Raw genomic sequence first — 27,008 nt, forward strand, 5'->3', positions numbered from 1 at the left:
ATACACCCAAATATTTGACTGAAACCTCCGCCAATTGACAATCCCAGTCCAACATCCTTCTACTTAGTGGATTAATTTTCAATGGAAAGACAACTGTTATACCCCAATTAACCTTATAATCTGATAGCCTTTCCACCTCCTGTAACATACTCCGAAGCAAAATTCCCCCTTCAACCGGATTCGACAACACTACTGTTAAATCATCAGCATATGCTAACACCTTTACCTCACCATCATTCAATTTCCATCCACGAATATTTCTTACCTGCCTAATATATAACAACAATGGCTCAAGCACTAAATTGAACAAGAAGGGAGAAAGTGGACAACCCTGTCTAGTTCCCCTAAACAATTTGAAGGAACCAGACATTACTCCATTAACCCATATTCTAGCTGAGATATCATATTGTAGAGCACCTACCATATTCAGAAATTGTGGGCCAAAACCCATCCGAATCAACATGTAATTGAGGAAAGACCAATTGACACAATCAAACACTTTTTCAGCATCAAAAAACACAATCATAATTTCATCCACTTCAGTTTTTGAAAGACCAATTATATTCAACAAGGTTCTAATATTATCGTATCCATACCTACCGTTCATAAAACCAACTTGTGAGTAATCTATCAACTCCCCTATGTATTTCTGTAATCTAATAGCCATAATCTTCGTGAAAATGTTCATATCCACATTCAATAGAGGTATAGGTCTATAACTACCATACTTGGTTGAGTCTTTTCCTTGCTTGGGAATTAGCGTGATAACTGCCTCCCGCATTGAGGGAGATAACGTCCCTTCTGAGAGAAACTGATTATAGAGCCTGCACAATCTTGGGACCAAGGTCATACTAAAGGATTTATAAAATTCAACCAGTAACCCATCAAAACCTGGAGATTTACCACCCTTAAGAAGACAAATTGCTTCACTTACCTCACTTTCACAAATTGGGGTATCTAAAGCATCTCTCCCTTCCTCAGACAGAATTAAAAAAAAAAATATTCAGCATCATTTCGTCAGACTGATAAATCTCTGAGTATAAGGCAGCATAAAAGTGTTTAGAGCAATCACAAATATCTCTATTTTTAACCTTAATGTTCCCGGCATTATCTGAAATCTTATGAATACATGACCTTACAGTCAAACTCTTTAACCTATTAGCCAATAAACGACCACTCTTACCCCCTTCCTCCCAAAATATTTGCTTCATGAAATATAAGCCTCTTTCAACCTGTTCATCTAAAACCTCTTTCAACTTATTCTTAGCCTCTTCAACTTCCAACCTATCCCTTTTCTTACCAGATAATGTATATTTTTGTTGCACAAGTTTTAATTCCAATTCAAGATCCTTTATCCGTTTCTCCCCTACTTTCCTCTTCCTGGATGTCCAATTAATCAATTCTCCCCTAATGGTAGATTTAAAAGCATCCCAAACCACCAGATCATCTGCGGAGTCCAAATTATCCCCAAAAAAGTTAATAAAAACATTTAGTTCTTCACAAACCTTCTCATCCTTCAGAACAAATGTCTTTAATCTCCATTTATCTCTATTCAGTGTCCCCATTTTCCTATCAATATTCAATTTTACCAATGCATGGTCGGAAAGGCATCTCTCACCTATATCGACTCCCACAATATCATCAACCAATGTGTCTGTTACCAAAAAATAATCCAATCTTGAGTAAGAATCATGAGCTGGAGAATAAAACGTGAACTCTTTATCATTGGGATGTAGTAATGTCCAACTATCCACCAAATCAAATGTATCTAGAAAGTTGTTAAAAACACCACTCACTTTGAAACCCGAAAATCTACATTTTGACAATCTCTCCAAAGAAGCGTCCAAAACACAATTAAAATCACTGCACAAAACAATCTTATCACCTTTCATGGTCGTTAAACCATCTGTTAAGGTTTTAAAAAAACAATACCATTTGTACAAGGGCTATACACAGATCCCAATGTCAAAAGCTTCCCTTCATATAATACATCAACCATGATAAAACGTCCTTCATCATCCATTACAACATTCTCAACCTTCATACCTAAGGTTTTTCGAAACAGTAAACCCACACCTCTCGATCTGCCTGAGTAACAATATAACAGAACTTTCAAATATTTTGAAGTGCCATAAAAAGTACCCGGCTGCTCTATTAAATGGGTCTCCTGTAAGAAGATGACATCAGCTTTTTCCCTTTTTAATTTGAGCATTAGAGAATTCCCCTTCTTAGGACAATTCATCCCTTTTACATTCCATGTGTCACAATGTATTGACCCCATCATCTTCAATTCAATGGTTAATCAAAATATCAATATCCAACATACAGAGGTTGAATCCTATAATCAAAACAGTTCCCAAGATCACGAGTAAAGTGAAGTAAAAGAAATGCAGATAACCCCTTACCCCACCACAAACACATGAAACTGACAAACACAACACAAAACATAAACAGTAACCAAGTTGACTTGAATATTGTCCAAGTCCAGGACAAATCAATGAAAGTAAACATATAACCCATTGCTACTAAACTACAACCCTCAGAACCTATGCCCAAACCATTTACAATCACAATATTTCTCCCTTTAATAACAATCAGCAGATTTCCTATTTATCTCCCCCTCAATATTCTAATAATCATAATATTGAACCTAATCTTATTACATTTCAATGCTTGACCAGTTAGTAATATGTACATCCACCAAGTCAGTATTCAAACATTAGTCAGATCTAATCAATTGCCTATCTCCTACTGTAAAATACAGGATCCAACATTAAATAATATAAAATGTGCAGAAAACATAACCCCACTAATATCAACAGCACTGTAACCTTATAATTCATTTTTATTATTCCAATTGTAAACCGACTGTGTACAACAGAACTATCGATTAGTATGAGGGATAATTAAATAATTATATCAACAGTAAAAGACCCACATCAGAGACACCCAACCCACTATCTCACTATACCACTAAACCCACTAAGTCAATAAAACCAATTAATATCTCAAACATTACCAAGATTCTTCTAAGTCAGAAACAATGCTGCAACATTTAGCATGAATGGAATTTCAACCTTTCTAAACAAGTTAACCACGTATCAATAACACAATAACAACATTTCAACAAATATCTAGATCCAGATTCTTCCAATGTAGTATTATGATGCTGTAGGCCCCAAAAAAGCACCAACTGCATGTTTCAAAGATAATGTGTCACCAATCCAAACAGAGATGAGAACCATATTTTAGCCAGCATCAAAACAAATACTCATCAGTAATAAAGCAAAAAAATGGCCCGATTGTTTGGAGCTGGAGACATTGTTTTCCAAAGTTTATAAACCCACGAAAGTTATTCATTCAACAGTGCCTTCGTATCCATATCGATAAAGGTATGAACTGATCAGCATGACAGCGTAGAATGTCTACCATTGTTTTCTTTTTTTATTCCTCTTGTTTCCATCTTCACCCATCATGTCCAGAATTAACTCACATCTCATTAAAGTTTGCGTTTCAAGCAACCTTTTAAACAACTTTCTCCATCTCAATATATCCACAGCAGTCAGTAGCATTTAGTTTTATTTGTTGCACACAGGCATTTCCAAACTACCAAACAGCTCCGCGCTGCAGAGGAATCATCCATCCGGTAGTCACTTTCCAATAACATCGATGCAATACCCACAGATTGAAGGGCGCAACATCACTCCTAACGCCCCAGGAATATGACCTAATATGAGTGGTCACTAAGGATCAGGCTGCCAGAGAAGCATTTCTACAATGATGAGCGGAAAGGAGCATAGTCAATACCTGGAAAAATGGGAGGGTTCTGTTTTACAATGCTCTGTCAGCACGCCTCCAGGAGAGCCCCGAAGGAAGCCTGAGTAGGCATACTCGCAGCTGTGTGTTCTGTCACTACCAGACTCCACCTCTCTCCTGAGGCGGCAGCCTAGTTTGGCAGTCACAACAGGCAATTCAATGCAGTGCCAAAAAAGGCCAGCGGATTCCAATACCTGTATCACCCTCTCCGTGTCCATTTACTCCAGCGCGCCACGTAGCATCAAAAGTACGGTAGTTCAACGTTCTGTCCATAAACAAAAGCGTGCAACGGTCACATGACCAGCGTTATGAACAATAAGGTGCTTTACTCAAAACCACACCAATCTGCACCGCTTGCATACATTTGACCGTGCAGCACGTTCTAAAACCGCTGAAAACCAAATATTGTAACAGAATTTTTTTATAATGCAAACATTAAAAAAATAACAATATTTCTGCAGTTAATGTCAAGCAGAGTCGTAATGAATCACCTTTTCTTCTTTGTAGTGTTCTTCTGGGGTTCAGACGTTATGCTTTAAATGAAGAAATCAAGTGGATTTATGTTCTACGTTCCAATGGCTGATGGAATTTCTGAAGCGCCGCTTGTGAAATATTGCACATTGTTTGAGGTTCCTGTATGTGATCTGAGTCACACCATCCACTTAATGGTGATGCTTGAGTATGAGGTCAGAGGGCACCAGCCCCTTTGCTTGTGTGTTCCAATACATGGTAAATAGTTGGCTATATTTATTGACTTAACCAATAATGTATAGAAATCATGTCATGTCTGTTAATTATTTTCCATAATTCATGGATGTTACAATTATTAGTATGAAGTATAGATATCAATGGATGGCAAGCCCAGAATATCAACCAGTTCATTCAGACTCACTGTTCTAAGCAAGGCGGTAACTTGACATGTTTAAAGCCCAAAATGTATTTGGCGTCCAGTCTAATAGCTGTCTTTTGCTGCACATTGTGAGCTGGTCATTGCAGAAAACACCAGTGAACCATTTTCAACTGCCCCTCTCGTTAGCACCTCTGCTGCTAAGGGAGTAAGCGTGTAAAACCTTAGCCTTCTCTTTGGAACAGTCACATGTGTAGCACAATAATGAATGCATCCAGCGGTGCAGTGGGGATATCTGCAGCACTTAAGAGCTTAGTGGGCAGCCTGCCTTCAAAGGAAATGTAAACAAACCACATATTCAAGTTTTTTCATTGAAAGTGGCAAACTGCAGAGAACAGCTGTAAACAGCCAGCACTTCTGTGGAATCAAATGTGTTTAAGATCTGCTATTTGCAAACGAATTAATGTCTTCAGTAAACACTCAGACCATGCTTAAAATAAATGAACTATAGTTTACCTTTTGTTTACCATAATCTACCAATTAAGATATAACAGTTTTCAACTTTCCACTTTCAATAATTATTTTCCATTTTGGAAAACAGTTTCTTCATGCCATATTGAACAACATTAACCTATATACTTAAGCAATAGGCCCAGAGAAGGGGGGGGGGCATTAGCTGGTCAAGTGGCACATTAAGTAGAGCGCTCGCTTTGACATCCTGCAGAGCATGCTGACGCAGGTTCGAATCCCGGCCGGGCCAAACTCAGCCTTTCATCCTTCCAAGGTCGATAAATGAGCACCACACACCGTGGGTAATAATAAGCAGCGCTCAGATACCTGAGGGTTTGTAGCGCTATATAAATGTGAAATTATTATTATTACCACTTCAGATAATGCCCCGGGGTCCATAGTTACAGGCCTGAGAGAAGCAAGGGCCTTAACGGAGGCCCCGGGGCATTACCTGAAGTGGTATTCCCCCCCCCATGAGAGGCCTATTGCTATTGGTACCCCTGCTCGTAAGACCGGGGTGTACTAAGAGCATTTTTTTTCTATTCCGATACGCACTGGCGTTTCAGAACAGAAAAAAAATGCCAACAAATTGGCCGCCGGGAAAGGTAAAACAAAGTTTGTTTTCCCTTTCCATGGCGGACATTGAAAATAAATGTAAAAAGTTCAACAAAGAAAATGCCCGCCACGGAAAGGGAGAAGGGACTACAAGTAGTCCCTTCACCCTTTCCTTGGCGGCCATTCAAAATTTAGGGAAAAATGTAAACAAATAAAATGGCCACCACGGATAGGAGAGAAGGGACTACATTGCGGATCGGGAGCGGACGCGCTGGGCACTGAAGTGTTCCTTGCGCGTCTGCTCCCGAAATGGACAAACAAGAAGGAAAGTGGGGTTGGGAGAGTGGGGAGGAGATTCTTTGGATTGGGGGCAGGGAGAGGGGTTCGCAGTCGTGTAACGCCCCGGCGAGGGCCAATGAGATTGCATTTTACAATCTTATTGGTCTGGCTCGGTACTAATATAAAAAAAGCCTTTGCCCAAGAAAAGTCACTTTGCACTGTGTTAAATGTTCCATGAATCAGCCTCTAAATATCCTTATAGATTTTTGCACCACTTTTTTTTTGTAAATGATGGATGCATTTTCTCCAAACCAAGGAAAGTGTGCAAGACACCAAGTACTCATGTAAAAATATGAGGGTACTCATATACAAATTCCATGCTACTATTAGAATGATAAAGGCATTTCCAAACATTTGAGGTCCTGTCAGTAACAATGGGCTGATGAAAAATATGCCAGAGTGAAACAGGATATACAAAGTTGTTACTGAATGTGCCAGGTTTTGGATCAAAGCACCAACAGTGATTTTGCTAACCACACCAGGGGGTTATCTTTTGCAGCTCAGTGCTTCTTAGTATGCCAGGTTGGTGCTCAATATGCCAGGGTGGGGATCACCACCTTACTCTCCATTTACTCCTACCCTCAAAACCCTCCTTGGGGCTGTTGTGATTATGTTACTTGCAGACAGCTACTACCTCACAGATACCAATGAGGATGTAGTGTATGAAGTTTCCCCCCATTTGTTTGCTTACTTATTTTAAAATCAATTCCAAGAATTTTTAAATAGATATATCCAATGTCATTACGGTTTAAAATTCTACACCAAAACATTTCTGTGTTTAAAAAACATTAATCATAAACAAATCGCCCAAAAAATTAATGACGCAATTCAGAAAGGGCATTGCAAACAATTACAAGGTGATAAAGCGACTCAATGTCCCTAGCACAAAACCGATAGCTACGCTGGTACCTCAAAATGTTCTCCCTTGCACCTATTACCTCTCTACTGGGGAGTAGGTTCAGTTTAAAATGCAACATATCTTGTCCATGTTTCCTTGAAGGATGCTTTTTTAAGTAAGAAGGTAGCACAATAAAAGCTTTAATTTCGTATTCAAGATGATAAAAAAAGATGGTAATTCGCTGACTCCCGATTTTTAATCCAATCTACTTGTTGACACTGCTATGAAAGGCAACAAGGCCCTCTAACAGAATATTATAAGTGCTCAGTAGTTCCATAGTTAAATAGTTCCAATCAGTCAGGACTTTCTGAATTAGTTCGGTCCCTAGCTCAAAAAATAAACAATTTTCCAGAGGCAATAAAAGGAATCTCAATAATTGAAGTCTTTTTCAGTGTGCATGGGCACGAAGGGAAATCAAACCAACCTCGTACCTCAAGACTGCTATTGGTGTCCCTTGAGGGAAAGTAAGAATCGTTTTCCACAGGAACGATTCAAGCCTTTCCCAAGAATTGAGCAGCAGGCCCATTTCCACCCAGTAAAGCAACGAATGCACCGTTTTTGGTGATAAAACGTACCCATAGTGATCGCAGAAATCCGGCCAAATTTCCTATCAAAGACCATTAATTCAGAAGCATTTAGACACATTTTCCTTCTCATGTTATCTAAGTCAGCCCGATTTGTTCTCCTAGCAAAAATAACAACTCCCAAATATCTAAAATTATTATGGACCAATTCCAAAAGGTATGTGATCTAAAAACCAATCAGCTTCCTTACTTTAGTATATTTTACCATTTACATGTTGTATTTATTTACATTTAAAAGAAGATCCAAAGACAAAAAATAAACATTAATAGCAGCTAAGGCTATTTGGAGGCATATGGGGGTCCGGTCGAACAAAATGATGTCATCTGCATAGGCCAAATGATAAATTTGTAGGTTACCCAATTTTGATATTTTACTAAAAATGTCACCAAGGTCACTAATATGTATATTAAATTAAAAAAGGTGCTAAAACACAGCATTGGCATATAAACCATGATGAGTTTTAATCCACTTAGTTGAGTTACCATTTTGGTGTAGACAAACCTTAACTTCAGTATCTGAATGAAGTGCGATTAGCATGCTAGTAATACCACAGGGAAATCCTAATCTAAATCTGTTCATGCAGTCAAAGGCCTGCGTGATATCCAAAAAGGCAAAATATAGAACTCTCTTTATGTTTGGCCTGGGATTGCAAAAGATGGATAATGAAACAGTGTTGTGCTGTACTCATACCAGGTCTAAAACCATATTGAAATGCATCTAGGCATCCAATCATGGAGGCCTACTGATGCAGTTCCCTTAAAATAATTGCCCCAATGATCTTATTAGAGGTGTCTAAAAGAGATATTGGATGGTAGTTCCTAGGGATTAATCTGTCACCATTTCTGTAAATGACAATAATCAATGCTTTTTTCCACGACACAGGCAGAAAACTTGCCTTCAAAATATTCTGAAATAAGCCCCACAAAATTGCTGCCCATAAATTGATGTTTGATTTTAACGTAGCATTAGCTAACCTGTCTGGGCCTGGGGCATTAAATGCTTGACTTTTTAAAATAAGTGCTTCAGCTACCTCTACGTTCACAGTCTCTGCTTGTATAGGCTGAGATTGGCAGGAGCATTGAAGGGTGGGTTCCCTAACCAACCTCCAAAAAGAGCATACATCTTTTCGAGTAATTGTACCAAGCATAGCCCCGGCGTCTGTAATATATAAACCAGGCAGTGGTTTATTATCATTTTGTTTTAGAGTCTTGTCCTCCAATGTATGGTTACTGGCATCCTTATTAAGATATCCTAGGGCTCTTTCTAAGGAATACTTCCTCTCAAAGTAATTTATCATATTTATGTTTTTGGGCACGCTTCCACTGGGAGGAATGGGAAACCTGCCCTTTGGGAACATACAAATTGTGTAAAGCTTTTTGGACTGCTCTATCATACACAGACAGATTTAAAAACAAATCGTTATCTACTCCCGTCATTAACAATATATTCTCATTAAAGTGCATTGCCAACCCCGGTTTCCATACAAGGGAATGATTTCTGGGGTTAACATAAACAAAACCATTGGTCGTCGGTTTGTCAATTTCCTCAATATTCAAATCCAGGGACAGAGCTAATAGATAATGGTCACTTGAAGTCATATTAACCACCTCCAAATTGGAGCATTTCCAGTTTAGATCATCAGAAATAAAAACATAGTCCAGGGTTCACTTTAGAGAACCATTTCTCCCCTGATGTTACCATTTAACAAAGTCAAGTCCCAATCGTTCAGCTCTGCCCTAATGAATTTACCTCTTTCCTTGGCCGCTAGAGAAACACTTGATCTATCTTTCAAACTGTAATGATGGGAATCTAAACATTCACTATTAAATCACCTAAAATAACCACACCACTAGAAGTCTCATCCAGTACATCTGACATAAGATCAGACAAAGCATCTAAGAAGGACTCTATGTCCCTGGACTTTGGGTTAAAATATATATAAAAAATGTAACACAAGAAAGCCCCAGGGACCTGACCGTGGAAATGGTTGAGCCTATCCAGCTGAATATCTTTTCTGCAAGTTTCAACTTTGTTAATTGATTAGGCCCATACCACTCTTAAGTGTACACAGAAGGCCCCCCGATGGATGTCCACGTGGGCCCTGTGATGCATTCACAGAAAGAACAATAAACTCATCCACTGAAGGAGATGTTAACCAGGTCTCCCGTAGGCACAGAAAAGAATAAGATATTAAAAATTCAAAGACAATTGTCAAAATAGCACTGCCCCTGCTGTTCCAAGAAGCCAATATAAACAGGTTCTTTCTGTCGAACTTGGAAGCGCCTGCCCCGTGTAGGGCAGATAGAATAGAATTCTAGTCATATGTCGGGTGCACATAAAACAAATTTTGATCAACTACTCAGAGTACTGCTTCCATGTCAGAATTTACACTTGTCGACAATGGATAACATTGGACCAGGACAGACGACTTTGAATTAGTAGACAAGTTCAGGCTACAGGATTCCTCCTAAACAGTTTTATACTCTAGGTCTAGCATTACATTGTAGTCCAATGACAGGAAAGACTCTAACTCTGGCAAGACCAGATGTCTAATCATATGCGAGAAGAAATACAGTTTTACCAAATCTAGTCTTCTGTCCACTACGAATTCCACCTGAGCCATGTCTCTGGATGATATCAAACAAAGATTGGAGACCCCCGAAAACACAGCCATAATGTGACAGAAATTTAGGAGGATTGCCCGATCAATAAATTATTATTTTATTTTTGATATAGCTGAGTAAATCAACTTTTCAAAATTATAAAACAAATTTACACTTGTTACACTTTTCAATTATACTCAAAATTACATAGTAAAGAATACATTCAAATAAGCAGGAATTAATAAGATCAGGTAGGAAAACTAAAATTTGCACAACAAATGAAAATGCATAAAACACCTATGAAAGATTTTCATGCAAAATTCTTAGATGTATTTTACAGAATTATTTTGCATGGCAAGATAGCTTCAAGAAAGTGCACTAAAGCTTTTATCACCGAAAATTTTGTGCTGGAAAATAAAATACTCCATATCTGATTTTCATGCATTTCCTCTTGCAAATTTAACAAGTTGGTGAAAAATGTGGCTCATTGTTCCTTCAAATTGACACAATTAAAATAAAATGCTGTAGAGTTTCCCTTGCAAAAGGGGATTCACAGAAACGACAAAAGTTCATATTGTTTGGAATGCAGTAACGCCTAGGTAAAACTTCCCTGGTAAGCCATAAATTTAGTCTAAGACGGAGACATTTATTGCGTATGCTCCCAGACGGACATTTCAGCAGGTATCCTGCCGCCTGTCCCAGCCTCTTATTGCCAAAGTTGTGACTATTAAAATCTTTATATTTTAAACAAGCTTTGCGATTTTGTATCCAATCCCAGCAATAATACTTTGTTTTGGCACGGCCGGGATTTTCAATTAGGAGCTGTAAGGATATGTCAGCTTGTATCAGTGTGTTCAGAACAAGGTTGCGCCATTTCACTGGAAAGACATGATTTGAAGTGACCAGATAGTGGGGAACCGCACTCAAGATATTATCATTTTCCAAACCCAACAAGCACTTTCGAAAAAAGGAGCACATTCTCCACTTGACTCTGCATGCCAAGGAGTTTAGGCCTAATTCAAATCGTAAAATGGGCAAGGTTGAGCAATTGGGGAGATGTAAAACCCTTTTCCAAAAGCATGCCTCAAGCTTGTTCCATGTTTTGTCACACATATACAGCTTTGATTCAACACCATATAACAGTATGGGAATAACTTTTTGCTCATAGAACAATAAAAGATGTTTTGGTGTGAATTTCCCATACTTGTAAAGGAGGATTCTTGCTTGTGAGATCAAATTTGACAATTTGGACTGAAGAGAGCTCACATAAATCTTATCCGTGACCGTATTCTGTACCACAAGCCCCAGATATTTATATTCCGAAACCACTGCCATACATTCCTTTCGTATGAACCAAGTGCAGTTTTTGACTTTGCATTTTCCTTGTGGCCTACAAACCACAATTTGGGATTTATCCAAATTGACTATAAAATGAGTTTTTTCAACATAAGTGGAAAGGGCTGAAAGTAAGTTCTGAAGTCCCTTAGGAGTTTGTGATATGAGAACTAAGTCGTCAGTGTACAGCAACCAAGCTATACGCTGACCTCGCAGCTCAGGGGCATCAGAAACAATTTGAAGAAACAAATTGCCCATATCAAAAATGAATAAAATAAACAATATAGAGGCTAAAATACAACCCTGCTTAAGACCCAAATAAGTAGAGAAAGATGCGGACAAGGAGCCCTCTAGTGATAGTCTTACACGCATAGAGGTGTCTGTGTGTAGGTGGATCACTAGTGCCAAGAGTGATGATGGACAGCCAAGGAGTCTTAACTTTTGAAATAGTAAATCTCGATTTATGGAATCAAACGCTGTCTTAAAATCAATAAATGCAAAATATAAAGATTGTTTCCGAAAAGCGTACTGAGCCTTAAGCATGTTGATTGTGATAATGTTGGGGAGGGTGCCAAGGTCACTCACAAATCCAGATTGGAAAGGATCTCTCTTTAAACAATTTTTTGTCCAGTTGTTCAAATCCCTTAAAATTAGACGGCAAAAGATCTTCCCAGGCACGTCTAACAGGGAGATGGGTCTATAAGTAGCCGAGTTAGCCCGTTCACCCTTCTTGTAAATGGGGATAACGATGGATTGTTTCCACGATGCCGGTAGTTTTTGGGTTAACAAAACATTCTTAAAGATGAGATATAATATGTCTGCCCAAATGTCCGGGAATTGCTTCATTTGTATATTTGACAAATCATCTGCACCCGGTACTCTGGATTGGCTAGCTTCATTGATGAACAGTAGAATGTCATCTTTATCAAAGGTTAGATGGAAATTAGGTTGGGGCTCAGGCTTATCTATGCTGGTATCTTCCAGGGGTGCAGCATACAAGTTAGAGTAATAATTAACCCACGTTACTTCACTCACATCATTAGTTTGAACAGCCACCTGGTGGCCTGCAGTCGCCTGGTTTATAATTTTCGACGATTCTGCAGAGTTCTTGCTAGCCAAAAGTGTTAGCATATTACTACCATCAGATTGATATAATTTGGCCTGCTTCCCTCTTAACCAATTCCTGTATCTTGTTTTAATAAGAGTCGGGACCATGGCTCGCCTTATCACAGGGGAGCTTACAAGCCTCCCTCTTTTCTGTCCAAACCAGGGATTTCTTGGTTCTAATTTCATGATCAAAAATATGCAAATGAGGTGTTTGTTTTTGTTTGTGATAGATGGTGGTTGAAAAAGCTGCCTTAATTCATAATAGACTACCTCAGAACCCTGTTTCCAAGCCCCGTTGCACTTTAGCTGGGCGTCATAACATGACCTAAATGCTTCCGATGACTCTGACCAAATTAACCTATTTCTAGTCGTATTGATTGAATCTGAGCCCATAAGATAGCATGGATCTTCTTGAGTCAAATCTGGTTTAAGAAGCCATATCGCATTGAGCATGTTGTGATCACTCACTTCCGTGTCAATTACTTGGAAAGATGTTACTCTATTCAACATGCTTACATTGACATATATATAGTCAATAATTCCTTTGCTACAGCCTCGGTGCCATGTTGTCTTAGGGGGAATGTCTTTAGAAAAGGAACCATTTAGCATGAACAGGCTTCTGGACTCTATAAAGCTTGTCCATTTAGTAAGGAGTATTATTTCAGATTCACGGTTTGGTCAGAAACAATGCAAATTCAGGTCCCCAGCTAGAATAATCGATTCCGAATTGCCGTCCAACATTATAAGATCTAAGGCTTTGTTCACAGATTCCAGAAACCTGTCATCAGTAATGCCTACGGGGTTCCAATACATATTAATGAGTGCGCATGAAAAATTATGTCCAGTTAATCTGGACATTTGTACAAAAGCATTTGGAGAGAACCAGGGTTCTGCCTTTAATGTTGAACTCTGTTTAACAGCAGTTAATAAGCCAGAGGCGGGTCGTCCTGAAGTTCCCTTAACTGCAGGAATCAAGAGGGTATCACATTTGTTCCATGATGGGGCGGTGGTAAGCCAAGATTCTTGTATCATAATAACATCATGGTCTAACAAAGAAATTGCATGATTGTTCAATAAATGCATATACCCTCTAGAATTCCAACTAATCAATGAGAAGGTAGTTTCCCCATGATTCATATGCTAACATTGACTATCCTTGGCATTACAGTTGCATTTATGAGAGCAATTGCCATGGTTTCAGTTTATAAGTTGTTGTGTGGCTTGGTTCAGTATGTCAACCGATACACTTTCAAGCAAGATCGGACTAGCCGAAAGAATAAAGCCAAGGTCAAAAAGTTGGGACCTAACTGCCCAAATCGTATTGACTACAATCCTTGAGTTTATCCAAAGATTCACAGAGGACCATTTCACCCGATCAGTAGACTCCACCTGCTCAATATCAATAGAGCCAATATCGTCAAGTTCAGGAATTTCGCTGAATATATCAAGAACTGAGGCTCGATTCAAATAATACTGTCGAGCAGGAGGAGGCCTGCATCTGATAGATAAGGAATGCACTGCAGGTCGTTTTACACAAGGAATTGAAGTTTTTTGTTTTGACATATTAGAAGAGGCTTGATGATTTAAGTTCTTAGTCACAGACTCACACATTTTTGAAGAAGCATCTGCATCAAAGAACTTCAGTAATGTAGATTGAATTAGCTTTTCAATGTCACATGGGGCCGAATTACTAGATATTGGCACGTTTGTCTTATTGTGCATTTGCACCTGTGTTGCAGATTGTATTAAGAGAGCACTGCCAGAAGCTTGTGACCGAGCTGTTTGCACTTCCTGTGCTAAGGAGGAACCATACTCGTTCAAAATTGCAGCCTCACATGGCGCCAAGCTCAGCTTCTTTGAAGCTGGTTTAGTAGCCATGTATTCATCAACAGCTTGTCTTATCTCATTACGACGATTAGACAAGCTCTGATCTCCTAGAACTAACGGAGGTTTGGAACATAGAACATTGTCAGTTTGACTTTTGCTTGTATCCTTAGCAACAGTAGCCACAGCAAAAATCAAGTCATTCAAAGGACCATATGACTCGACAGAGGATCTCGGTTCTGGCAGAACCTTCGCTCTCTTCGCCTGCGATTGCATCAGGTATTTTTTGGCTATAGCTTTGGAAGCAATTTTGGTTGTTCTTGATGGCATTGATACATTTTTAACAACTTATTTGATTTGTGATGAACGTTTAGCCATAGATTTGACATTTTTAGATTTCTTAGGAGGGGCACCATTATCGTGCCCCAACTTCAACGGCATATCAAGTACGTTAGTACGCGTGCCACCAAAAAGTGCATAATTAGGTTTTTTTTGTTGATCAACCAAAAGTTAATTTGTACAGTTTGCCAAATCAATGATAGGGTTTAATATTTGAGGAATATTCTGATAATTCTGCACAGAAGCGCTCGGCTGGGAAGAAGTCTGGCAACTTATAGACCTTTTGGAGGAGGGCAAGCTAATAGGGCTCCTCAAGGTCTCAAGTTTACTTGTGATCGTGTATTGCCCAGAAAGAATCTGATTAAGTTGGTTAAAATGTACATCAGCCTTATTAGCCAACGCTTCAAACAATTTGGCTAATGACAAAATCGCAGAATTCATTGAAGTCAGAGCAATGCCAGTAAGTACGTTTGGGGTTTCAACCGGGTCCACAACAGGGGCGCGGTTTGCCCCAAATTTTCGAGGTGTTGGAACAATGAAGGACAATTTTTCTACTGAATTAGCAGCACTAATGTTGGTGAAGAGAATTGGGGATTTGGATAGGTTTTCAGATATGGTGTGAGCAGAAAAATATGTTGTATTCAAATCTAGATCAATGACAGGCATATCCCCTTGCAAAGGTGTGTTAGACATTTTGGACTTGGAAATGTCATTTTTAGATAATACAGATACATCAGATATTTTAGCCGCTAAAACAACAGGGGCAGTCAACACATTATTCAACAAAATGCTATCTGTTAAAGATACATTTTCTTTTGCAAAAGTTGCCGTTGTAACATTCTCTGGCCCATAGTTAGTTTGCCCACCAAAAGCTCCTACATCCACCGCATCATTTTTGCCAGAAAGGCCATGCTGAATGTCTTTTTGATGACAAATTGCTAAAGCAATTGATTTATCCGCACGGCTGGCTGACACAGCCGGGATACCTTCATTGGTTAAATCGGTGGATTCCACATAACTTGCATCACGAAAAAAGGGTCGAATATCCATACCTAATAGCATCTCAGCTTTAGATCTTGTTTTGGGTTTCATAACTCCCATGCGAGGGGTAGAACTTAGTCGGGACCTTTTTACTGAACAGGTAGACAGGTCATGAGGAGAGTTCTCACCATTAGTGCAATGCAAGGCTGTTAAAGCAGGCATGCCTGATTTTAGAGTGGTAATACCTTGTTTCATATTTGGGTTAGGATGACAGTTCAGACACAATTGCCAAAGAAAAAAAGGATAAAAGTACAAACTAACCACTAACCGCAACAAGCGCAGTAAAACTGCAAAGTGGGACTTACAAGGACTCTCATGGGTGCGCGTGACAGATACTTCCTTTAACGGGAACTAGGACAAATGAAATTAACGCAAAAGCAGCTTCAACTCCTCAATAAAATGATAAAGCCACTTGCAAGATTTTATACATAAAATAAAATGTCACGCCTTAAGCCCGTAATACTTTACCGAGGGTTTCTAGCTAACACTAATACACCCACAGTGCAACAGGTTTCTTAACTTCCAGAGAAGAATAAAATACTATAAAATACGTCATTAAATGTGGCCAGAAAATGACTGGGATCAAAGGGTCTTGCCCCACAGTCTCCCGCCGTTTGCTGGGCCAGTTCAAAGGCAGTATGATGTGGAGGTAATTTCAGTTTATGCGCAAATCTTAATTGGCAAAGGATGTTAATCAAGGCAGCACGCCAACACACAGAGAAGAGGACCAGTGATAGCTCTTCTTACTGTGTTCGCCAGAGTACATACGCACCCACGCGCCAAACAGCCACACAACAGCCAGTGGCCTTGACCCCGATGGGCTTAACGCCGCAAGGGTGGCTCGAGTCTCGTTAAATGGACTCACAAAGTCACGTGATGAGTTACGTGGGCTGGATTGATCCCGCCTCCTCCAGGAAGCAAGGGGCCTCATGGCAAGAGCTGCGTTCGCAGTGCCGTGTGAGGAAGGTTGGCTTTAGAGCAGCGTTCAGGTAAAATCAAAGTAGTCCTTCTTTCACAATAGAATGCACCGCTCGGGCGGCTCGAGTCTTGTTAAATGGACTTGCAAAGTCATGTGATGAGTCACGTGGGCTGGACTGATCCCGCCTCCTCCGGGAAGCAAGGGGCCTCACGGCAAGAGCTGTGCTTGTAGTGCCATGTGAGGAAGGTTGGCTTTAGAGCAGCGTTCAGGTAAAATCAAAGCAGTCCTTCTTTCACAATAGAATCCATAAATACCAGTTTCAGAATTAAAGTATGATCATCAGAAAAATTAAAGGAACCCCACAAACCTTTCTCTCGCTTTTTGATGTTTGGTCGAGAGCTCTGTTTAGGGTCACCCTCATGCCTCCTCATTTTCTGCATTAAGTTATGCCCAGAGCTCTAGTATAAGGGCAATTGACCTTGTGCCCCACTCTGTAAGGACTTACAAATGTGCCAGTTTTAAAATGACCTCTTTTCCTCCAATGTCATAAAAGGTACATTTGAATGTACTTGTGGCTTTAATAATGAGGCCTCCAGTGGAGGTGGCAAGGGAAGAGAGTCACATAATATCGTCCGTTTTTCTTCTAGTGTGTTAAAAACTGGAGCAAAGGTGACTTGTTGGTTTGGGGACAAGCCCCTTTCCCCAAAAAAGAATGCGACTGCTGCAGACTTCCGTTCAGATTTATGGCTGCATATTCAGTGAAACCTTTTCAGAGGTTTGGCTAACCTTTGGAGATAAGTCAGTCTTTTTTGAGTTAGTCATTTTTAAAGAGCCAGTGGCCTGAAGCAGAAGAATTGGGGCCAAAGGTTTTAGCTTTGCAGGTAAGGAGGTATGTGTAGGTGAACTCATGGTAGCGACATCCACCTCTTTAGAATTATTCACAACTTCATTTATCAAGGAGCAAAGGGGATGTTTCCTCCAAGGCACCCAAAGTAATTTCAGCAGGTTCCCCAATACTCTCCATCTCTGAATATTCTGATAAGAGTGCTCAGGTTTAGGGCAATGTATACTTCTGACAACGGTTTTAGATATTTTTTAATTGACCCTTTGCCACTCAGTTTTTTTCAAGATGTTTTTGTTTGTATTTGACTTTCCTTGGTGATGAAACAGATTGAACATGTACTTCCTGTGACTCCTTTGCACCCTTCGCCTTTTGGGGTGCAGTACCCTCCACAACCACAAAACTGCTCTCTTCTTTGGTAGGGCTCAGGATACCTCCTGCCTCAGATTGCTCGGGAATTGGCGGGACCCCTTATTTTGCTATTTGGGGAGATTCTCCATGTTTTTATTGTCAGTAAAGTATAAAACAGCAACCGTCTTAGTACCGATCTCCCTCACCTTAGGACAAATAGTACGAACATGCATTTCTGAAGCCTTTGCCAAGAAACCCTGATATGTAGTGTCAGGAGTAACAATAGGGTGCATCACAGATTGAATAACTTCAACATTCTCATTTGATAAAACATTTGCTGCACCAATGCCTTTGACGCGGACAAGGCATAAGCGGGCCATGATCGTAGCTAGTTAATGGGCTCACTCGTATGAGGTTGTGAAGCCAGATGCAAAGGTGTTTTCAAAACAGGAGAGTCTTGAGGCGTCACAGTTAGAAACGTCTCTGGCAGCTTCCCATGTGGAGTAGTATCCGATTGTGTATGGATAGAGCCATATATAAAGCCCTCTAAAAGTAAATGCGATTTTGGATGCCATTATATCATTTGCATTTTGCTGTTCTAGAAATTCATCAGCAATGGTCTCATAGGTTTTGGCCAACTGGGCTAATGTAAAATGTATGGCATGAAGAGTTGCTCCATGAGTATTCGGGAACTCATGTAGTGAGGTACCCATCATCAAGGACCCACCTGCATTTGAAGGTGAGGCCTGAGAAGAAAGGTCTAATAGACAACCAGCTTCAGTCTCAAATTTAGGAGAATCATTCACGAATAAAGAAGGTTATTGCAACAAATCTGGGCCAGGAATAATACAATACCCTCATGAAAAAGATATACAGTGGGCTTCTGGAGACTTGCCAGCATTTATGGGCTGACTCCGCCCATCTAGGGCTTACAGGTCCAAAGAAGTCCCTGTTTAAACAGACCATATTTAATATAGAAGTGTCCATCAGAGACCAATATATAGGCGGTACTCCGGAGGGACAATTTAAAGTTCTTTGATCCATGTTTACAGATCCAATAAGAGAAGAAAGTTCAGCAGTTTTCTCTACCAAGTGTACTTGCGGCAATGCAATGCAATTTTACTCAGTTCAGCTTAAGCGTATCCTTAGCGTTTCTTCGAAGTGAGTAGAAGCTCATTTAAAAGTAAGTGTCCAATGGACTGATGTTAAAACATACAATAACTCACCACGATTCCAGCAGGCCTGTGAAGTGCTGTGAGTAAAGGACAACAAGAAGCAAGGTTGAATAAACAGCCAGACATCAACAGTGCTTCTACTGCCAATTTTGCATCGTGATGTAGGCGAGCCTCACGCACTCGGAAACTCCCGAACTGCCTAACTGCCTGGTATCACTTTCCACTTCCCCCTTGTGCACGCATTCATGCTGCCATGAATGTTTTATGGGGAGGTAGAAACAGACTACCCACGCTGAGCACCAAGCTCCCATGCTGGAGTAGTAGAATACAGAAAATAACAAGCCGCTTTCACCACAAGCAGGATCCACTGCCCACTTTGCCTTCACTTTCCCCTTCATGCACGCATTCGCGCTGTCAGAATTGTTTTATGGGAAAGTAGGAACAGACTACCATGCTGAGCACCAAGCTCCCAGGCTGGAATAGAAGAATGCAGAAAAAACTAGCCGCTTTCACCACAAGCAGGATCCACTACCTAACTGCCAGGTATCACTTTGCCTTTACTTTCCCCTTTCCTGACCCAGGGGCGTTGTTTGCTAGGAGGATCACCTGGAAGGAGAAAATCCCCAGGGAACCAGGAGGATTTCATGGGATCAGACGCAATATTTGTCCGTCTCAAGGGAGGGAATATCATTAATGCCAGGACATATAATGGTATGTTGTCAAAGAGAACAGGAACTCCATAAAGTTAATTGTAACAGTATGTGTGAAGACAATCATAAGCGGCCATGTAGTAAGAGTGAGAAAAGCTCTTGCAAGATTTATAACATTCCCAGAAATAGGAAACCGTATGAGTCCCAGAAAAAGCATGCAGAGAGCATGCACCAATCTGAAAATGGAAAACCTCAATCCTCTGTACAACCAAATATGTCTTTTAATCCTTGTAATGCTCCTTTAAATAATATGTTTAAGGAGGGGAAGGAACTTGGTGGAGAAAATATTAATGAGAAAACTAACTTTGTGTTGGGGAATTCGAGTCCCAGAATGCCTAGAGTACTGGGACAAAGAAGAGGCCCGCAGAGGCACAAGTTTGCAGAGTGCAGCCCATTAAGGCTGATGACCCACACCTAAGGGTGGCTGAGAGGCATAAAAGGCCCCTCTGGTGCAGGCCATTAGACCAAGGTGGAGGAAGGTGAGGCAGCTGAGGTAGCAGCAGCAGGAGGGCAGTTGTAGTTAAGTGTGGAGGAGTTTTGGAGTCTCAACGAAACAGCAGAGGAAGAATTCATATAAGAGCCAGGTCACTGGAACCAGAGTGGCGAGAGAAGCTAATGCTGGTACTGAGAAGGTCATGAAGGATCAAGATTTTAGCTGCAGAGGTCGTGCAGCCAAAAGTACCCCTTTTCACAACTTTCCTGATTGTGTAGCGTTCGGCGGTGAGCACCGGAGCGCTGGGGAGATTTCAGCTGCATTGGTTGCGCAGCGGAAAGCAAACCTTTTCATAACTTTCCCCATTGTGAAACTGTGGCAGGCGAGCGCTGGGGAGGTTTCAGCTGCAGAGGCCGCGTAGCAGGAAGCTAGTTTTTTCGTGGATTACCCCATTGTGAAGTGTTCAGCTGTGGGAGGCGAGCACTGGATCGCTGGGGGAGCCTTGAAGGCTATGAAGATAGCAGACGCAAGATACGGGATACCAAGCAGGAGAGGTTTCAGGCCACACAGGGGAGCTGGGGCAGACAAGCAGGAAGCAGCAAGGTACATGGAAGTGCCAGCCAAACCCGGTGAGTTCACTTTTACATTGTGACCCTGGAGCACTCCGTGATTACCCTTTGTCTCCCTGCAGGTTTTCTATTGAATACCGAACTGATGGAAAACCTATTTATTATGACACACACCAAGCTGATGTAAACCAAAGTAGTTGGCTTAAAAAGACTTTGAAGATCCCACCTAAAGGAAGTGATTGTTATATAGTGGGTAATAAGGTTGTATACGAATTGTTCGTTTTACAACTGTTCGATTTACAATTGACCTTTTCACAATTGACAGAATTGTGAAAGTCAATTGTAACATATATGTGGGGGGAAACCCCCCACAACCCCCATCCAACGCCAAACCCCCCAAAACCCCCATATATATATATATATATATATATATATATATATATATATATATATATATATATATATATATATATATATATATATATATATATAAATATTACATGGCCACGGTAGTGGCCATGTAGTTATGGTTAGGTTGGTGTTTTCCATAGGAAGAGCACTTTTTGGGCGGCTTATAACTTCACTCTCCCTGGACGAATCCTCACCAAACTTTGCAAAAAGTGTTTGGGTCACTCTGAATTGTTTTGCAAAGTTTGGTGAGGATTTGTCCAGGGGGGGAAAAGTTATAGGGGGGGTCCCAAAACTTTTTTTTCCCCATAGACATAATGGGAAAAAAACTTTACTCACGCCTACAGCCCAAACCGCTGGACGGATTTACACCAAATTTGCGACAGGAGCGGCGGCTTGACAAAAATGTAAGTGAAAAAAATTAGTGATATCTGTGTTCGCTTCGCAGACACACTTCCCTGTTCGCTCGGCGGACAGGACGGTGATTGGGCAAGCAGCTTGCGTGATGTCCGCGGACATCTGATGTGCTCTCTCATTGGATGACGTCAAAGCGTGCAGTGCGTCTGGCTTCAGAGACGCCCGCCATCTTTGTTCCTCGCCGCCTGCACAGTAAGTCTTGTGTCTGTCTCCTGTTCCTCCCACCCACGCTCATGCCCTGTGTGTCATTCTTGTCCCCCCCACCCCCACTCATGCTCCGTGTCTCCCCTGTTCCTCCAGCCCCCCGCTCACGCCATCAGCAAACGTTGGCCAGCGGAGGGCCGAGGAGCGGGATCTGCCGCCTGCACACGAACGCCGTGTGTCTCTCTCCCTCCCCCCACCCCTGTTCATGCCCTGTGTGTCTCTCTCCCTCCCCCCACCCCCCGCTCAGCCCCGTGTGTCTCTCTCCCCTTCCCCCACCCCCCCGATCATGCCCCGTGTGTCTCTCTCCCTCCCCCCGCTCATGCCCTGTGTGTCTCTCTCCCCTTCCCCCCACCCCCCGCTCATGCCCTGTGTGTCACTCTCCCCTTCCCCCCACCCCCCGCTCATGCCCCGTGTGTCTCTCTCCCCCTCCCGCCCACCCCCCGCTCATGCCCCGTGTGTCTCTCCCCTCACCGCCCACCCCCCGCTCATGCCCCGTGTGTCTCTCTCTCCCTCACCCCACCCCCGCTCATGCCCCGTATGTTTCTCTCCCTCTCCTCCACCCCCGCTCATGCCCTGTGTCTCTCTCCCCTTCCCCCACCCCAGCTCATGCCCCGTGTGTCTCTCTCCCCTTCCCCCACCCCCGATCATGCCCTGTGTGTCTCTCTCCCTCTCCCCCACCCCCGCTCATGCCCCATGTCTCTCTCCCTCCCTCCCACCCCCACTCATGCCCTGTGTGTCTCTCTCCCTCCCCCCACCCCCTGCTCATGCCCTGTGTGTCTCTCTCCCCTTCCCCCCACCCCCCGCTCATGCCCCGTGTGTCTCTCTCCCTCCCCCCCACCCCCGCTCATGCCCTGTGTCTCTCTCCCTCTCCGCCACCCCCGTGTGTCTCTCCCCCTCCCGCCCACCCCCCGCTCATGCCCCATGTGTCTCTCTCCCCTTCCCCCCACCCCTGCTCATGCCCCATGTGTCTCTCTCCCTCCCCCCCACCCCCGCTCATGCCCCGTGTGTCTCTCTCCCTCCCCTCCACCCCCGCTCATGCCCCGTGTGTCTCTCTCCCCTTCCCCCCACCCCCCGCTCATGCCCCATGTGTCTCTCTCCCTCCCCCCACCCCCGCTCATGCCCCATGTGTCTCTCCCCCTCCCGCCCACACCCCGCTCATGCCCCGTGTCTCTCTCCCCTTCCCCCACCCCCCGCTCATGCCCCGTGTGTCTGTCTCCCTCCCCCCATCCCCGCTCATGCCCTGTGTGTCTCTCCCCCTCCCGCCCACCCCCGCTCATGCCCCGTGTGTCTCTCCCCCTCCCACTCACCCCCGCTCATGCCCCGTGTGTCTCTCTCCCTCCCCCACACCCCCGCTCATGCCCCGTATGTTTCTCTCCCTCCCCTCCACCTCCGCTCATGCCCCGTGTGTCTCTCTCCTCTTCCCCCCACCCCCCACTCATGCCTCGTGTGTCTCTCTCCCTCCCCCCACACCCGCTCATGCCCCGTGTGTCTCTCCCCCTCCCGCCGACCCCCGCTCTTGCCCCATGTGTCTTTCCATCCTCCTGCCCACCCCCGCTCATGCCCCGTGTCTCTCGCCCTCCCCCCCACCCCTGCTCATGCCCCGTGTGTCTCTCCTCCTCCCCCCGCTCCTGCCCCGTGTGTCTCTACCCTCCCGTCCACCCCCCGCTCATGCCCCGTGTGTCTCTCCCCATCCCGCCCACCCCCCGCTCATGCCCCGTGTGTCTCTCCCCCTCCCGCCCTCCCCCCGCTCCTGCCCCGTGTGTCGCTCCCCCTCCCGCCCACCCCCGCTCATGCCCCCGCTCATGCCCCGTGTGTCTCTCCCCCTCCTGCCCACCCCCCGTTCATGCCCCGTGTGTCTCTCCCCCTCCCTCCCACCCCCCGCTCATGCCCCGTGTGTCTCTCTCCCTCCCCCCCACCCCCGCTCATGCCCCGTGTCTCTCTCCCTCCCTCCCACCCCCATTCATGCCCTGTGTGTCTCTCTCCCTCCCCCCACCCCCTGCTCATGCCCTGTGTGTCTCTCTCCCCTTCCCCCCACCCCCCGCTCATGCCCCGTGTATCTCTCTCCCTCCCCCCACCCCCCGCTCATGCCCCATGTGTCTCTTCCCCTTCCCCCCACCCCCGCTCATGCCCCGTGTGTCTCTCGCCCTCCCCCCCACCACCGCTCATGCCCCATGTGTCTCTCTCCCTCCCCCCCACCCCCGCTCATGCCATGTGTGTCTCTCCCCCTCCCACCCACCCCCGCTCATGCCCCGTGTGTCTCTCTCCGCTTCCCCCACCCCCGATCATGCCCTGTGTGTCTCTCTCCCTCTCCTCCACCCCCGCTCATGCCCCGTGTGTCTCTCTCCCCTTCCCCCACCCCCCGCTCATGCCCTGTGTGTCTCTCTCCCTGCCCCCACCCCCCGCTCATGCCCCGTGTGTCTCTCTCCCCTTCCCCCACCCCCCCGATCATGCCCCGTGTGTCTCTCTCCCTCCCCCCGCTCATGCCCTGTGTGTCTCTCTCCCCTTCCCCCCACCCCCCGCTCATGCCCTGTGTGTCACTCTCCCCTTCCCCCCACCCCCCGCTCATGCCCCGTGTGTCTCTCTCCCCCTCCCGCCCACCCCCCGCTCATGCCCCGTGTGTCTCTCCCCTCACCGCCCACCCCCCGCTCATGCCCCGTGTGTCTCTCTCTCCCTCACCCCACCCCCGCTCATGCCCCGTATGTTTCTCTCCCTCTCCTCCACCCCCGCTCATGCCCTGTCTCTCTCTCCCCTTCCCCCACCCCAGCTCATGCCCCGTGTGTCTCTCTCCCTGCCCCCACCCCCCGCTCATGCCCCGTGTGTCTCTCTCCCCTTCCCCCACCCCCGATCATGCCCTGTGTGTCTCTCTCCCTCTCCCCCACCCCCGCTCATGCCCCATGTCTCTCTCCCTCCCTCCCACCCCCACTCATGCCCTGTGTGTCTCTCTCCCTCCCCCCACCCCCTGCTCATGCCCTGTGTGTCTCTCTCCCCTTCCCCCCACCCCCCGCTCATGCCCCGTGTGTCTCTCTCCCTCCCCCCCACCCCCGCTCATGCCCTGTGTCTCTCTCCCTCTCCGCCACCCCCGTGTGTCTCTCCCCCTCCCGCCCACCCCCCGCTCATGCCCCATGTGTCTCTCTCCCCTTCCCCCCACCCCTGCTCATGCCCCATGTGTCTCTCTCCCTCCCCCCCACCCCCGCTCATGCCCCGTGTGTCTCTCTCCCCTTCCCCCCACCCCCCGCTCATGCCCCATGTGTCTCTCTCCCTCCCCCCACCCCCGCTCATGCCCCATGTGTCTCTCCCCCTCCCGCCCACACCCCGCTCATGCCCCGTGTCTCTCTCCCCTTCCCCCACCCCCCGCTCATGCCCCGTGTGTCTGTCTCCCTCCCCCCATCCCCGCTCATGCCCTGTGTGTCTCTCCCCCTCCCGCCCACCCCCGCTCATGCCCCGTGTGTCTCTCCCCCTCCCACTCACCCCCGCTCATGCCCCGTGTGTCTCTCTCCCTCCCCCACACCCCCGCTCATGCCCCGTATGTTTCTCTCCCTCCCCTCCACCTCCGCTCATGCCCCGTGTGTCTCTCTCCTCTTCCCCCCACCCCCCACTCATGCCTCGTGTGTCTCTCTCCCTCCCCCCACACCCGCTCATGCCCCGTGTGTCTCTCCCCCTCCCGCCGACCCCCGCTCTTGCCCCATGTGTCTTTCCATCCTCCTGCCCACCCCCGCTCATGCCCCGTGTCTCTCGCCCTCCCCCCCACCCCTGCTCATGCCCCGTGTGTCTCTCCTCCTCCCCCCCGCTCCTGCCCCGTGTGTCTCTACCCTCCCGTCCACCCCCCGCTCATGCCCCGTGTGTCTCTCCCCATCCCGCCCACCCCCCGCTCATGCCCCGTGTGTCTCTCCCCCTCCCGCCCTCCCCCCGCTCCTGCCCCGTGTGTCGCTCCCCCTCCCGCCCACCCCCGCTCATGCCCCCGCTCATGCCCCGTGTGTCTCTCCCCCTCCTGCCCACCCCCCGTTCATGCCCCGTGTGTCTCTCCCCCTCCCTCCCACCCCCCGCTCATGCCCCGTGTGTCTCTCTCCCTCCCCCCCACCCCCGCTCATGCCCCGTGTCTCTCTCCCTCCCTCCCACCCCCATTCATGCCCTGTGTGTCTCTCTCCCTCCCCCCACCCCCTGCTCATGCCCTGTGTGTCTCTCTCCCCTTCCCCCCACCCCCCGCTCATGCCCCGTGTATCTCTCTCCCTCCCCCCACCCCCCGCTCATGCCCCATGTGTCTCTTCCCCTTCCCCCCACCCCCGCTCATGCCCCGTGTGTCTCTCGCCCTCCCCCCCCACCACCGCTCATGCCCCATGTGTCTCTCTCCCTCCCCCCCACCCCCGCTCATGCCATGTGTGTCTCTCCCCCTCCCACCCACCCCCGCTCATGCCCCGTGTGTCTCTCTCCGCTTCCCCCACCCCTGATCATGCCCTGTGTGTCTCTCTCCCTCCCCCCCACCCCCGCTCATGCCCCATGTGTCTCTCTCCCTCCCCCCCACCCCCGCTCATTCCCCGTGTGTCTCTCACCCTCCCGCCCACCCCCGCTCATGCCCCGTGTGTCTCTCTCCCCTTCCCCCACCCCCCCGATCATGCCCTGTGTGTCTCTCTCCCTCCCCCCCACCCCCGCTCATGCCCCGTGTGCCTCTCTCCCTCCCCCCACCCCCCGCTCATGCCCCGTGTGTCTCTCTCCCCTTCCCCCCACCCCCCGCTCATGCCCCGTGTGTCTCTCTCCCTCCCCCCACCCCCGCTCATGCCCCATGTGTCTCTCTCCCTCCCCCCCACCCCGCTCATGCCCCGTTTGTCTCTCCCCTTAAAGCCCACCCCCCGCTCATGCCCCGTGTGTCTCTCTCCCCTTCCCCCCACCCCCAGCTCATGCCCCGTGTGTCTCTCTCCCCTTCCCCCCACCCCCAGCTCATGCCCCGTGTGTCTCTCTCCCTCCCCCCCACCCCTGCTCATGCCCCGTGTGTCTCTCTCCCTCCCCCCCACCCCCGCTCATGCCCCATGTGTCTCTCTCCCTCCCCCCCACCCCCGCTCATGCCCCGTGTGTCTCTCCCCCTCCCGCCCACCCCCCGCTCATGCCCCGTGTGTCTCTCTCCCTCCCCCCACCCCCGCTCAGGCCCCGTGTGTCTCTCTCCCTCCCCCCCACACCCGCTCATGCCCCG

General features: G+C 46.1%; 2 long non-coding RNA genes across 3 annotated transcripts in view; one reads left to right on the plus strand and one right to left on the minus strand.

Moving 5' to 3' along the window:
- The window catches only part of LOC138569717 (uncharacterized), a 691,026-nt gene extending 686,920 nt beyond the window's left edge, over positions 1 to 4,106 (minus strand). For both annotated transcript variants that reach the window (XR_011303308.1, XR_011303307.1), the window contains exon 1: positions 4,011 to 4,106. This is a non-coding gene — a long non-coding RNA (uncharacterized lncRNA). The remainder of the gene's footprint in view (positions 1 to 4,010) is intronic.
- LOC138569718 (uncharacterized) overlaps positions 1 to 27,008 on the plus strand; it is a 483,349-nt gene that overhangs the window by 213,290 nt on the left and 243,051 nt on the right. The gene's annotated exons all lie outside the window — the stretch shown is intronic.

This window comes from Ambystoma mexicanum, chromosome 2q (assembly GCF_040938575.1).
Source record: "Ambystoma mexicanum isolate Mex_15411 chromosome 2q, UKY_AmexF1_1, whole genome shotgun sequence".
NCBI classification, from domain to species: Eukaryota; Metazoa; Chordata; class Amphibia; order Caudata; family Ambystomatidae; genus Ambystoma; species Ambystoma mexicanum.